General features: G+C 48.8%; 1 long non-coding RNA gene across 1 annotated transcript; it reads right to left on the reverse strand.

The window, feature by feature from the left end:
• Positions 1–721: 721 nt before the first annotated feature.
• LOC125324679 lies at positions 722–8,123 on the reverse strand. The gene is made up of 2 exons (XR_007203079.1): positions 7,882–8,123; positions 722–4,606 (listed from the first exon to the last, which is right to left on the reverse strand). It is a non-coding gene; the product is annotated as an uncharacterized LOC125324679 (long non-coding RNA).
• Between the last annotated feature and the right edge of the window lie 7,199 nt (positions 8,124–15,322).

Here is a 15,322-nt window from a genome sequence, read left to right on the forward strand (position 1 = left end):
TAGTGTGGGTGAGCAGCTAAGCTTTTATTTCTTTTTAAATATAGTATCTGAGTATTTTGTGCCTTTGAGTTTTCTTGTTGGCTGGCAGTGATTAATGCAGTGCCATTTGTGAAGGCTGGCTGAAAGTTTTATCTCATCTCCCCCATCAACACCTGCTGGACAGCAGATCCCAGAGGGTCATAATCAGTGGCACAGGGTCTGGTGGGGGGCCTGTCACCAGTGGTGTCCCCCAGTATTGTTTAATTGTTTAATTTATTCATCAATGCCTTGGGTGAGGGGGTAGGTGGTGACAGAGCTGGGAGGAGCAGCTGATTCCCCTGGGGCTGCACAGCCCTTCCCAAGGACCTCAGCAGGGTGGAGAGATGGGCAGAGGAACTGTCTGAAATCCAGAAAAGACAAATGCAGGGTCCTGCACCTGGGGAAGGACAACCCTGGGCACCAAGACAGGCTGGGGGTGAGCTGCTGGAGAGCAGCTCTGAGGAGAAGGGCCTGAGGGTCCTGGTGGACAATGAGCTGGCCCTGAGGAGACCAATCAGAACTCTGCAAGGTACTTCTGCAGCTGTTTTACACTACTGTGATCATAGGTAACTTATTAAAAAATCAGTAAATAATCAACTGCCACCTTTCTACTTGACCTTTTAATAAATCTACAAGTCCAAATAGGAATCCCTCTGGGGGACACACTGGTATCTTCCCACTGCTTATTACTGTAGTCAGTAACTGATTAAATGTTCATTTATTTCATGGCAGTTTACTTCAGCTTTTATGAAGGACATTAGCAAGGAATTTTGAAGATCAAAGTCACTTGTTACATCTGCGAGATCATCTTGACACATGAAATCTCCAAGCCTGCAAAGTAAAAAACCAGATAAATTGTCAAGTACTGTGGTGACAGACACTTCTAGAATCCCTGTGCAGAAAGCACTGAAATCTGACTGCCCTGGCAGACATGAAACATCATCACGTGGCAAATGCAGGTGGGTTTTGCAGTGGGATGCTACATGCAGCTGGAGCTTTGCAAGTCCCCTGCATTGCTGTGCAAACAGCATCATCACACAGCTGAGTGTTGCTGCTTGTAAATCCCAGTCTGTAGCAAGTGTTTGGCTCTGCACTGGGCAATGGTGTTAGGATGTAGACACTTCCAAGAGTGGAAAGCTCCACGAAACCTCATCTGTTTGAAGTGGTTATGCTTCACGATAGTATCAGGACAAACACTGCATTACTACTAAATAAAAATGTTGAACTGGTTTCATCGACTGGTTTTTAATGTAGATCCTAAACTTCATTTGCGTGTGGTGGGAGAAGCATTTGAACGTTTGATCTTTCTCTTCTAGTGAAGGCTTTTTCTGTATGAATTATTTATGCTGCAGTGATACATCTGTGACTGTGTTATGCCTTTGAGGTTACCATTTGCAGAGGGCCAGCCTGAAACTTGCTGAACTGCAGTTGTCAGGAGGCAACATATTTACATATTGACAACATAGCTGTGAGCAGAGACAGACTGTGCTTAGTGTGACCAAGCTTTCCAAAGGGCATCAAGCAGAATTTATACTTACCTAAGGGACCTTTTGGCACTGAAAACCAGTGAAGATGTAGCTGGCATGACCTGGGACTGTACCTGTATTCCACCATTTCTCAGCAGCACCATGAGGAGAAAGCAAACAAGGAGGGAGGCTTGATAATAACTGGAGAACAGCACTGATAGAATTTTACAGAACTAAAAGCTTTGAATGATGGGAATGGCAGCAAATGTTTTGGAGCTTTGAGAAAGTAGGTGTCCACTGAAGCTGTAATTCCACACAACTCCAGGCAGATGCAAGTGCCAGTTTCTGGTTATCAAGTCAGCCAAAGAACAGACTGTTCTCAAGAGATAACCCCAAATTGTTCTCCTCCTTTGTATTCATATGCCCTGGCAGGGCTGTCTGGCCAGCTCCAGGAGCCCAAGACTTGTTGTGGCAGTTGGATAGGTGAGAGAAGAAGAAAGTTACTTTGCCTGTGCTTCATCAGCTCATGGAGTAGTCCTTGTGCCCAAAAAATGTATATCCACCAAATAATACAGGAAGAACGCCTCCATTTCAGAATGGCTGTGCAGAAAAGGGGGGATTAGCACAGATCAGTCAGGGAGGAAAGGCCTCCAAATGTCTTCAGTCCCATCTCCTGCTCAACACTGAACTAGGAACAGGTTGCTGGGTGTTGCTGAAAACCTCCCAGGACAGAGTTTCCACAGCTGCTGTGAGCAAACTGCTCCAATATCTGTTTGTCCTCATCATGAAATCATCTTCTCTTCATATCACATTGGAACTGTGTTCTGGGTTAGTGTGAATTAAGAGCCCTTGGTTTTTGATTTGCAAACCAGCAATCCCCAACATCATAGTCTGGCTGTGATTTGCTCTCATTTGCATGTGCTTAGAGGGCTCCTAATGCAGGACACGTTGCACTTGCCAGGCATTTGTTTCTGAGCATACACATGTAACAGTGTTCCTCCACGTATATATTTGTCAGATCAGCTGGCATGGAAGCAATTTTTAAGTGATTCTCTCTGCTCTGGGAATACAAATATGTGTTCTGGACATTCTTGGAAAGCACCAGCAAGATGTGATACTGCCACACTGAGGTACCATTGGCAAAGTAGCACTCGTGGGCCACTTCCCCACCACTGCTGCTGTTCTCTCACTGTGCCTTCCCTCTTTCTGCACTCCACTCAAATCACAAACTTGCTGAAGAATGAGACCCACCTCTATTCCCTGGAAAAATTCATCACCTTTCAGGGTTTAGTCTGTTGGCTTCCTTTAGACCAGTTTGCTTCTCCCCTGGACCTGGGCAATCACCATTAGGGGGAGAATAGCATATGGGGGCTATTTCCAAAATTTCTTGAACAAATTGGTGTTCATTCTCATGACAAAAAAATGCCAGCACTGTCCACATGTGGCCTGTGGATAGTGGTACTGGTGAAGGAATCTGTGGCCTTTGCATAGATTTTGTCAAGATGAAACTCTGCTGAGAGTTGAGGACATAAACACTATCAGGCCAGGGGAGTCAGCGATGCTCACTCACAGTGCTGGTCTGCTGCTGGGTCTGAGTAAGGACCTGCACTGCTCACCAGAGAACACTCCTAATCCACAGCCACCCTTGAAGGTAAGCTGCTTGGGATGAGTTGGGGTTTTTTTGTGTTTTAGTTGGTTGGGTTTGGTTTGGGCTTTTTTCTATTTACTCAATGTGCAGAGCAGCCAGTGAATTTTAAGTACTGCCTTTTCCTTGCTGGAGATGAACCAGATCATCCCTTCCTTCATGTTAGCTCCATTCTCTAGATTACCTGTCTTCCCCAGCCTGGAGGCTGCTCTGTGATTGCAGGACCTCCTTCCAGTACCCAAACAGAAATGCTTTTACTCCATCTTGTCCAGAGCTCATCTCCTGGCAATCAGCTGAGCTTGCAGTCTGCAGCAGGAATCTGCAGCATGCACAGCCACAGAGTTGAATTGTGAAGTGTGGCCTTAGGGCAGAGGTGCTGTGTATTTGTGAGCCCTGCATGGGCTCATTCCCCTCTTGCTGCCTGGGCTGCCTGCACAGCAGGGCTTTGAACAGCAGCAGCTTTTTGACATCCCAGCTTGGGACAGAGGTACCACTTCCTGAGGCAGAAGGCCAGCAGAGGAGAGAGAAGCCAGCCCTCCTGTAGTATTACCTGCCTGGGATTCCCAGAGATGCATTTTTGGGGTCTCGGCGTGCTGCAGGGGCAGCACCTTGTTTTTCTCATGTTACATGTTCCAGTTAAATAGCAAGATTGTACCCCTCTCTCTCTTTTTTTAAAAAAACTCTTTTAAATCCTACAGGATAACTAGTGCTGGCTCCTGCGGATAAGCCAGGAGCTCCAAGGGCAGGGCACAGCTGCGGGTTGCCATGCCGAGTGCTCGGGGCTGTGCTCCTCTGTGGCTGCCTCAGGCACCATGGCCAGCACTGGCAGTGACTGGGTGTCACCACCCCCAGCAGCTTCCCCTGAGACCGCTGAGAACTGGGGCTTCTGAGCTGCTGGGGGCCACGAGGAATCTGCTGCATTTCAGGCACTGAAGGTGGTGCAGGGCTGAGGCTGGGGGAGGCAAAGATCTGGAACTCATTATTTAGAGAACTGGATAACCCAGGCTGTGGAGGGGAGGGGATCCCAAAACTTGTGTTTGCAATGGGCTAAAAAGTGTATCAAGGAAAGGGCCTATCACAGACAAGATATTTTACATAAGGTATTTAGCTCCTGAAAGTCACTGGCACTGCGTCTAAGAGACCAGGTAGTTCTGTAAGGCCATTGTGATGCTTTTTCTGTATTGGTAACACAAGAGAATTGGAAAGTGCCACCCACAGCTGGTAAGGGTGGCAAGCCTGAGGATGGAGTGCCTCAGTTCCCCTGGCCTGAACTCACGAGACTCTCGAAGGTGGATATGGTGCCTGGGGTCACTCAAGCAGATCTGTCTCTCCTTGTAGTCACAGCAGATGCCACACAGGAATTCAGTGCTGATATCAACAAAGCCACATTAGCACGTGTTGTGCTGCCACTCACAGGGGGTCAGCGGGACAGAAGCACCTCAGGCACAGAGAACTCGATAAGGGGAGCCTTGCTGACCTGCAAAGACGGAGAGGAAGGAGAGTGAGAAACAGCAGCAGCTTTGATCTCACAGCTCACCCATGAATTGTAATAATTCTGCATTATCCTTGTTATAGACAATATAGCTCCCATCACCAACTTCAGAGCATACTTCTTTTGACCTGTTAAATATCTTTAAAGGTAAGACACATCTAAGTAAATATAATATACCATGTGCATTTAAATTGACTAGAAGTTCCCCAAATGACACTTCGAAGATCCGTGGTTTTCTTGCCTCAGTTACAGATTCCATCCAATTTTGTGATATGGATTGTCTATTTATTATTTTAAAATTTTAATAAAGTTAAATTTTTAGTTATATACTGCAAGCTTAAGTGGTTATGTGGTATCTAAATTGCTGAATGAAATTATTCTGCTAATTGGGTTTAGTACCAGCTGTCCTCTCTCCTGTGACATGTTAAAGAATTCCTTGCCTTAGTGATAGTGTTGATTCTTGAATGATAAGCTTGTACTCTTTTTGATAGAGTTCACTATTTTTGGTTGTTTATCTTCTGCATGTAGTAGTAAAAGCCTGGAGGGGTTATTTGCATCTGGGCAATCTCAGGTTATAGTCCTGTCCTGCACGGTGCTAAGAGTGATCTGTGTCCCTGTGGCACTGCCACCCACCCACCCTGAGAGCAGGCACTGCTCCAAAGCTGTTGGCATCAGTCACAACTCTGCTTTAACTGTAGCTGAGGTTTTTGGACTCTGAAATGAGGTGGGAAAATTGGTCACAGGACCAGACCACACTGGTACAATTCTGAAAACGGTTTCCACTGACTGTGAGTGCTTTAGTTCCAGCTGGGTTTGGTTTTGGTTTAGTTTTTTCTTTTCCTTTCCACCTCACCAGCCACATCCTTTAGAGCAGACAAACACTAAAGTGCCCATAAGAAAAAGTGCTTTATTATTATTATTATTATTATTATTATTATTCACTAAAGCACATAAGAAAACAAAGCATTTATGATATTCAGGTGCTAACAAGACATTTCCTGTGTGCACATGAGCAGCAATAGCCAAGGCCCCTGCTGCTCCTGCAGCATGGGAAGAGCAGCTTTGCTGCTCTGTACTTGAGGGAGGGCTTGGGATCCACTTCCTGGAGGACTGTGCCAATGGGAAGCAGATGCCATCCTCATCAGGGACAGTAAGATGAAGAAGCACAGGCCTGCTGGGCTCTCTCTTCCAGCTTTCTATTCCATCTTTGCTCTTTGCCCTCCTCATTGCACTTCCCAAGTCAGGAACAAGTCAATAAAGCCTTTGCACCTTATTGTGAGACCACAAAAACCAACCCTGCCTGCAGAGAAGGCTTGGGTGGCTCTGTTTGTGCATGACACAAACATAAATGTACATAAATGGAGACCAAAACCCAATGGTTTTGATATTTCCCTGCAGCTGTCCAGCACTTACACAACCTTAAGGGTAGGATTTGCCATTCAGCCACAGCCCTTGTTCCAGCACTGTCAGTTAACCCCAGCAGATCCAATTCAAATGCAAACCTCGTAGCTCAACCCCAGAAAGATCTCTTGTAACCCATACCTTAGCCTGGTATTCACTTTTAACACTCCTCCAGAGCCCTGCTGATCCCCAAACTTCAGAAAGCACCTGGCAAACAAAGCCACCTCCCCAGCAGAGAGCAAAGAGAACCTGGTGACAGGAGACAAGACACTGCTGGTATTAAATATTGCATTCCTACTTTCTACACTGCAATTCACGTTTTATACAAGCACAATGCAAGTGCAGCTCAGACATCACGTGGGCAAGAGACAAGACTTTTACTGAGCCCGTGATGGGCACAGAACTGTGTGAGTGATGGTTGTCAGTGAGTGGCTTAAGGAGCTGCCATGACTGAGACTTTGCTTGCATTCAAGAGCTTTTTGGTTGTCCCACTTACAGGGTTTTATCAGATTTCTCAGCCCTAAAAGAAAATCTGAGTGATTTTATTCAAGTTTAAGTTAGCCCTGCTCTAAGCAGGGAGTGGGACTTGATGACCTTCCCATGTAAATTTTTCTGAGGCTCTAAAGTGGTGATGGTTGTGAAAAGGAGAGGAAAAGAACCAACAGGATATATTTAGATTTTTAATGTATTTTAATTGCACTAACTCTATTGATTCTATATTTAATATAGAATAATAATGGTGTTCATTTTCACTGCACTTTACAAAACTGTTACATTTATCATAGCTGGATCATGATACTACATGTGATAATCTGAGGGTATTTATGAGGTGAAATATGAGGAGAATAAACCAGAGAGTTCTGCTCCACAAGTTCTGGCTTTGTATCAAAGTGCATGGTTTGGGCTTTGACAACCACACTGGCTCAAGGTCTCAGGATGTATTTTTCTCTGTAAAATTCAATTTATTCATCCAAATGCTGCTCAGACATTACTGGGGACCAGTGGGTTCTCAGTTCCTGAGCTGGCTGTGCATATTGCACTCTTCCCTTTCTCCATCAGCTGCTGTGCAGCTGCTGGATCACCCCCACCAGTTACTGCTGAGGAGGAGCTGACTTTCAGCAGTTCCTGTGTGGTCCTACCTGTGGACTGGGTACTGTGCTTGCAACTCCTCTTCAGGGAATCTTATTTGTGGGGTTGAATCATGAAAATATGAATTTACTGAGCAGATACACTGGAGTTTCCTGTGTGCCCAAAGCACCCAGGGAAAAAGGCATTGGACAAGACAAAAATGGCACTCCAAGAAACCATTCCTTTGTGCATGGAAACAGGGCATGGCACCAGTTTGGGGAAGTCTCTGCAGTGAAAGGAGAACTCACCTGCTGTTTCCCAATTACAGGTTTAATTTTTTTTTTCCTTATGCCCCATCTTTTACTGCCATCTACTGGTTCTGACTGAATGGCTTCTTCGTTGGCCCTGGAGTAAATATCTTTGGTGTACTCTATTCATTTATAAAGAGCTACAAGTTTTGACAAGGGACCCTCAGAGAGGGCTTTAGGGATGGATTAACTGAAAAACATAATTAACTGAGAAACAACACTTGTGGAATGGTAAGCTCAGGCCATAACTGGGAAGAAATCATGGATAAAGAAAGGAGAAGACAATACTGAGAAGTCAGCCCTTCAGTATTGCATTTCAGCATTTTGAAAACAAATAATTTTGGATTTGTTTATTTATTTTGAAGAAAAGCTTTTGTTTGGAAAACAACCCCCCAGAACCCTCCCAATGTTTCATTTAAAACAGGTCTATACAAAAGGGGCCAAAATGCATCTTGAGAGTCAATTACATTTTTGTGGCCTTACCTGCAGCCAGGACTTGCAAAATGGCTCCAAGCAGCACCTCAAAGCTCTCCCAGGTGAAGGAAAGCAACTGTTCGCTTGGGCAAGAGTATCCTGTAGTTTGTCTCTGTCTGAATGTGCTGTCAGGGAATAACATCCTGCAGGTATTGGCTGTTTCATGGCTCCAGGAAACTGCAGGTAATGTTATAACTATCAGTGTCTTGTAAATGATCAGTTGGGCACTGAGTCAGGCAGAAATCACGCAGAAAAGCTCAATGCTTTGATTTTGCTGCTGATAAAGGGGGAGAACATCAGAAGGGTTTTTATTATGCTTGGGCCCTGATGAATTTCTTCTTCTCTCCTCTTACACACAGCCTCTGGATAAACCCACCTGAAGACACTGGTGCCCCTGTTCTCAGAACAGGAAAGGAGAGAAGGCTCCAAATCCAGCCCCTTCCACGTTGCTGCAACACAGCCAAGTATGGAACCACTTAGCTGTCAGCAGGTCTCCTTCTACCAGGAGCAGAGCTGGGACCTCCCTCTGGGTAGGGACCATGTGGGCCAGGATTATCTTTTTTATTCCAGTACTTCCCTTCCTAATTATAACCCTTTTGTACTGGCTCAGACAATTCCCCTCTTCACTTGTCACTTCCAACTTTTAAAACCTTTAATGACTTGCTGCAAACCCTTGAACTGACTGTGTCCTGTTATCTCCCCACTCATTTTCCCTGTAGAATGTGCTACATTCCAGCTGGTTGGGAACAGGCTCAGAGGAAAAGGAGAAAGCTCTTTCCAGAAGGGCAGGCCTCAGCTTTAAGAACTGAATCACAGTATCCAAGTCTGCTTTGACACACACCTCCTCCATGAAACTCCTCAAGGACAAGAAAGAAAAAAACCTGATGGCATACTCAGAAGCAGAGAAGGAACTTCTTAACTCTGTGGTCTCTAATCACCACAGGAGGCAAGAGGAGAAAACAGTGCCATAGGGAGATGTCAGAGTATCCTTAACCCCACAGCATCCTTAATCCTGGTATAGTATTTACATAAAACTCACTTTGTACAGCATTCATGAGTAGAGGACACCCACAGCAACAAACACCCTTCTCTGAGTGCATTATTGATGCTGTGTCAGAGACTTGTTTACATTCCTTTTACACTTTTCCACAGAGAACAATCGTGAACATGATGTGATTATTCAACCCCATGGCAGGGGAGCACAGTTATTGCTATTGCCAGTTTTAAAAACAGTGGGGAAAAGAGGAGGTCCACCTCAAGCCACTCCTCTTGGTGGAGATAAAGGGTTTGGATCCACCAGTCTTAACAATGGAGCCAAAGGCCAAATGGCTTTCCCGAACCAGCTGAAGTCATAGCTCTGGGGAAAGACAATACTGTCTGAATCATGGAATCTGGGCAAGAAAAATGGGAATATGTCCCTACAACCAAGTGTTCTATTTGAGAATAACTTAGTGTTGCAGATTCCTGTGTTACAGATCAGCACAACTAAATCTACCTGATTGTTCTGATGCCTGGGGTGGCCACCTAAAAACAGGGACTAGACAAAAATAAGGGAATAAAGGTTGGTATTTATGTGAAGGGCCTTCAAAGGTACACCCTGGGCAGGTCATGAGTTCTTCACACTTTTATAAGTTTGGTTCATTTGCATAGCAGGGTTAATTCTCCAATTAAAACTTCAGTTAATGATGTAATTTGCTCAAGTTTATCCCCCTTCTTAAGATGTTAGTTTACACATTTTGGGCCTAGGACAGTGTGGGTGTCATTGGAGATCAAGCTTGGAGAGGTTTGTTATGTCTAACCAGCATGAGAGAACAGTCGTTACCAGGCTGCAAGAAGTAACCTGTTGGAGTTACACACTAGGAGTGCAGGATTTGAAAAATACACAAGTTAAAACCTAAGGCATCAGTTCCAATAATCCATCTGGAATGGGATATTATCTGTGTGATGGGAATGGACCATGGAGCAGGGATGGTGCCAGCAGAGGGGTGACCATCCAGAGGGTCCCACCTGTCCATCCCTGCTGCTCAGCTTTGGGATGAGCAGGTTGGGGACTGCCCCCTGTGTTTGCTCTGCAGGATGAGGAAGCCAACCCTACCAAGGAGGAAGATGAGGAGGTGTGGGAGGATGGAAACAGCGGCCACCAAAGGCTAGGGAAGGCACAGGCCCAGGTAAGAGCTGTTGCCTTCCAAGGAGAGGGACTTGTCTGTCTCAATTCCCGTTGGAATTGAGGGTGTGAGGCCAATGGAACAAAGGGTTTGAGTCCATCTTCTTACTGGAGTTCTAATGTGCCTTAAGAGAGGTTAGTGAAAAGCTCATTATCCCTGATGGAATCTCTGAAAACCAGGGCTTGAGGCTTTCTGAAGTGGCCCAAACCTGCCTGCATGTATCCAACTGCAGCCCCCAATCCCTGGTTTTGTGTACAGTTGGGATCAGACCTCAGCTGCTGTTACTTGCCAGCTCACAAGTTGTGGAGCTCAGAGTCTGCAGCCATGAAGGGCCAGGCTGTGTTTAAACAGCCTGAGGTACCAGAGAGCTGGAGTCAATTCCTAGCAGGTAACCTGACTTGGAAGCTGCATTCCAAACTTTTGTCCACATTTATTTTCTCTCCTATATGGAGACGCCTCAAGAAGCAGAGGTGGGGTGTTCCTAACAAAAGGACATCCACATTCATGGGTGGTAGAGGGCTTAAAACTAAAGTATGAGAGGAAGTGCCTTTAGGACACTTCCAATTCCTTGGTGTGAATGGAACTCAAATGTTAAGTGTCCAAATCCTGACAAGCCTGTATGAACTCCAAAGTTTCTGCAAGCGTTTTACAGCCAAGGAGGGAGACAAGAGTCTGGAGTCTCTCTCCAAAACCTGCCTGCTGGTTTGTTTGACCAGGCATAGGAATAACTGTGTATTCCCTGGGGCTGGCCTTATGGAGAAAGGTTTATTTATGTGCCCTGGGTTTACTCAGTGTATCTCCAAAACGATGGAAATGGATTTTATTGAAATGCCAGAGGTGCCAAACGCTTTCCCCAGGCAGAGCTCAGAGCCAGCCCAGTGGGAAGGGGTTTAATGCCCATTTTCCCACTCCCTTGAGGCAGCAGCACTGGAGCACTTGCCCCCAAACACACCTGAGGTGCTGAGCGCTGGCAGGAGGCAAAGCCAGGGACTGGGCAGCAGGAGCTTGCAGTGCTCCTGGAATCGCAGGCCTGGAGCTGTGGGTTAGAAATCCCAGGAGATGCTGCCTCACTCAAACCCCATTTAAAGCTCAGCATCCCTCCTGCTCCCTTGGAGTGATTGTTGCTTCTGTTGTTGCTCTTTCTCAATAACATTATGATTATTATTGTCAATTCCCACTCCATTTCTTCCATAGCCCTTTGCTTCCCAGAGGTGGTGCTTTAGGCAACCCCCTCCAGCCTGGGAAGGTGCTTTTGGCTCCGGACACATTCCCAGTCCCCAGGAGCAGCTGCACCTGTGCTGTCCCCAGCAGGTGAGGCAGAGGTGCCTTTCCTTCCTTCCCTCCCTGCTGCACTTTGGCTTTTTGAGGGCTCTCTGGGGGTCTAAGGGAGAAGTTCTTTGTCATTCCAGGCCAGAATTAGCCCTGGTCCCACTAAAAGCAGGAGGAATCATTTTATCCCTGTGTATGGATACACATCTTGTGTTTTCTCTCTTTTGCTGACACCGTGTGGTGAAGCAGCAGCTCCCAACGTTTCAGTGCTGCTCCCTGGAGTAGTTTCTATTTGTAAAAAAATGAATTCCCTGCTGGAATCCCAGTCACAGCCCCCCATACCAATGTGCAGTTTAAGATCTTACACCCTGACCAGGACAAGTTCCTGTCCTTAGACATGGAAAACAGGGGAAAGCTCAGACTGGACTGGAGCCAGACTCCAAAATGGGGAAAGTGAGGCAGCATGCTTGGCATAAACTGGGGCTGGTACAGGGGGTGTTCTTGTTGGATGACACCCTGTGGAACAGATCCTTCTCTTCCTTTGTCCAAAGTCTGATGGCAAAGCATTGAGTAACTCAAAAGTGGGGCCTGGAATAAAAATGGTTCTGTGAAAATTAGGCAAAGAATGCAATAGGAAAAAATGGGCATCCTTTTTGTGTATGAAAAAAGTAGGGGGAAATGCTGAAAAAAGGAGCTTTTATTTGGTGCCACGTCTCATTTTTTATGGATAAAACCCTCCAGTGAGCAATCAGAACAGAAGTGGGAAAGCCAGGAGCCTTTGACTTCCACAATGGACTTAATTTCCATTTTCTCTTCACTTTCAGGACAGGAAAACCCACTTAACTCATCCCATCTTTACCAAAAGCTTTGGTGTTTGAGCAGCCAAACCCAGCGGGCTCCGGCCCTGGCGGAATGTGCTGGAGGGCCCCTGGTGCTGCCCATGGTGTGGGGTGAGTCCCCAGTTGTCCCCAGAGCATTGCAAATCCAGAGGGATCTGCCCTGGTTTCAGGCTGTCCTTGCCCTGGTCCCTGCAGTCCCCTGAGACAGAGAGAGCCCTGGCCAAAGGGCCTTTGGCACCTTGTCAGGAATGTGGCAGCAGCCCCGGGAGCAGGCTGGAGGTGAGAACTGGGGCTGTGTCTGAGACTGATCCAGGTCACCTCAGTGTCTACCTGTGGGGGTTTGGCCCCACACACTGAGTTTAAGCAAGGATCAGGGTGACAGATGCTGCATTTTGGGCACCCTGAGAGTTTCTATCCCCCCTGGAGATTTCCTGCGGGGATGTGGCAGCACGGGGAGCAGAATTAACCCTGCACCTCCCGTGGGCACTGCTGGCCTTTGTCTCTCTGTTGTGCCATCAGGCTGTGGGAATTTGCTGCTGCCGCTGCCACCCCACCTGGGGGCTGCGTGCTCCTGGCAGCCCTTCCCAGCCCCACACCCGAGCTCCAGTGGTGCCTCTGTGCTGTGTTGGGAGTGTTTGCTGGGAATTTGCCTCATCCCTGGGAGCATCCTTTTGCTCCTGAGAGGCTGGACAGAGCTTTTGGGCTTGTCAGCTTCAGAGTTTGGTGGCAAAAGTCACTGAAAAGGGGAATGACAATGAGGTTTGACAAAAGTGCTGCTGTCAGACCCTACCTGACAGTCTGTGCTTTGTGTTGGAACTGGGCGTGAGTCTGCCCTGCAGGGAGTGAATGTCCCCTTCCCAATCCAGCCCAGCAGGTGCCAAGGGCTCTTACAGGAATATTTATCCTTTACTTCCCTTTGTGATAACTTAATATCCACCCTGCCAGGAGCAATTCCTTGATTTCTCCTGTCGAAAACCTCATGGCACAGGCAGTTTGCAAAGGAGCCGACTCCCGGGCTTAGAGCCCCTCGGCCCCGGGGCCCCGCGCACCTGAACCGGGCCCGGCCCCGCCCCTGAGGCCCCGCCCCGGTACCGCCCTGCCCGGGCCGGGACCATCGCTCGCGGCCCCGTCCCTCTCACCTGGGCCGGACCGGGGCTGCTCCCGGCTCTGGGACCGGGCCTTCTGTGTGATCGGCGGTGATTCCAGCTGCTCCCATGGGATTTTCAGCCTTTTTCATTAGTGGTACACTCTAATGGAATGCCAGGTGCTGAGCACGACAGAAAATAATGGAAAAACTCTCTGGATCAGGCAGTGGCCTGAAGAGCTGGCAGTGCCCAGCATTCCTGGCTGGAATTTGGGGGTGCCAGCACAGCCCTTCCAGAATGTTCCTGCGGGCCTGGCACTGCCCAGCATTCCACTGAAATGAGCTTTCAGTGCCTAGCAACGCGCAGGAGCGACAAAGGGATCTGAACCTGGAAATAGGTGAGTTCCGCCTGCCCACCGCTGCTGAGGCAGAGGCTGGGGCTCAGGACAGCTGCACAGCCCTTCCCTGGGGCACCGATCCTGCACTGGGACGTCGTGGTGTTGCCACACTGGGCCTCAAGCCAGGAGAGGAAAAGCCCTGACCATTTCCTCTCCACCCAGGGACACCCACAGCCCTTCCCAGGGTGTTGCGCACTCGTCCCCACCTTCACGGTTTCACTGCAGAGAGTCCGCTGAAGTGGTGCCGAGCTGCGGGCAGGGGGACGGCTCAGGCAGCTCTGGTGGCTGTTCTTTCTCGATGATTCTGTGTTCTCCTGCATTTCCCCGGGCCGGGGAGAGCGCGGGGAGGCGGCGGCGAGGGCCGGGAGCGGGGCCGGGAGCGAGACCCGGCGCCACGTGGGGTCCTCACAGGAGCGGCGAGGCGTGGCCGCGACGAAGGCGTCCCCGCCGCCGCCTGCGCGGCTCCCGCCCGTGACCCCGCCGCCCGCGTTCCCACACCGGGAAACGCCGCGGGAAATCGCGCTGAAAGAGCGGCGTCGGGTTCAGGCAATTGAATAGATGCCTTTGAGAGGCGCGGGGTCCTTCTGGGCGCCGTTTTTCTCGCTACCCAAGGCGCATGCGCAAAATGCTGCCATCTTTGGAAGGCTCAGGCGAGCCTCGTGCCGAATAGCCATCTTTAGTGTGGCACCAACGCGACGCCCAGCAACCCCGCCATCTTGGGTGCTGAGCGACGCTACTTCCGGTTGAGCCGCCATCTTTGGTGTGGCACCAGGAGACTTCCGCCCCTCGTGCCATCTTGGGTGCTGGCAGCAGCCAGTTCCGGTCAGCCGCCATGTCTGGTGCGGTGCTCCTGAGGCCCGCGCCAAGTGCGAAGGTGTCCCCTGGGCTGCCTGAAGCCGCGCCGGCCCCGACGCCGAGCTGGCGCAGGCCGCCGTTCTGCCCCTCATCCTTCCTGCCACGGCGATGCACAGAATGCCACTTTAGACAAGATTGCGAAGGCAGCCGATGGCTTTAGAAATAACCACGAAATTCAAGGGAAAGAGCATTTCCAAGAGAGATGCTGGAGGGGCGAGGGCAGCACGTGCAGTTCTGAGCCGAGCTGCTCGCGCCAAGGCTCTGCCTGGGCTTGGATCTGCAGCTCCCACCTTAGAACAAGATTCCCCACGGGCCCCTGGTGGCTGCTTACAGGTCACCCTTGTCGTCCCTGACCAAGCAGGGAGGTGATGAAGGTTCTGCCCATCTCAGTTCTTGTTCTGTAGTGCAGGCAAATGCATGTTCAGGGCGGTTTTGTGTGTGGTCTCTGTGTTACACGAGTTATTTGTAGAGATGTGGTTTGTGGTCGGAGTGTGCGGCTGAGGAAGGCTGAGTTGAAATTTAGGTACCCTGGACTACGCTTGTTTGTGACTATGCCATAAATTACCACTTGCAAAGCCCTTTGCAAACACAGTTCCTTTGCCTCCTCCCAGGGCCAGTAGCTGGCTGGCATCCAGTCTTTTTCCAATGGTAAATAAAGATCTGGGAGCAAGCCAGAGTGGCTCTCACCACACAATTCAGTGCTCTGGTGAGCTAATTCTTGTCTTGATAAGGTCCTTCCAGCTATACTTTACACTCTGCTAGAACAACACCACCGACTGTGCATTTGCCTCGTGTCACCTTTAGCCCTATGGTGACACAAGGAGCCTTGGCAGGAGCAGT

Source organism: Corvus hawaiiensis, chromosome 4, assembly GCF_020740725.1.
Source record: "Corvus hawaiiensis isolate bCorHaw1 chromosome 4, bCorHaw1.pri.cur, whole genome shotgun sequence".
NCBI lineage: Eukaryota > Metazoa > Chordata > Aves > Passeriformes > Corvidae > Corvus > Corvus hawaiiensis.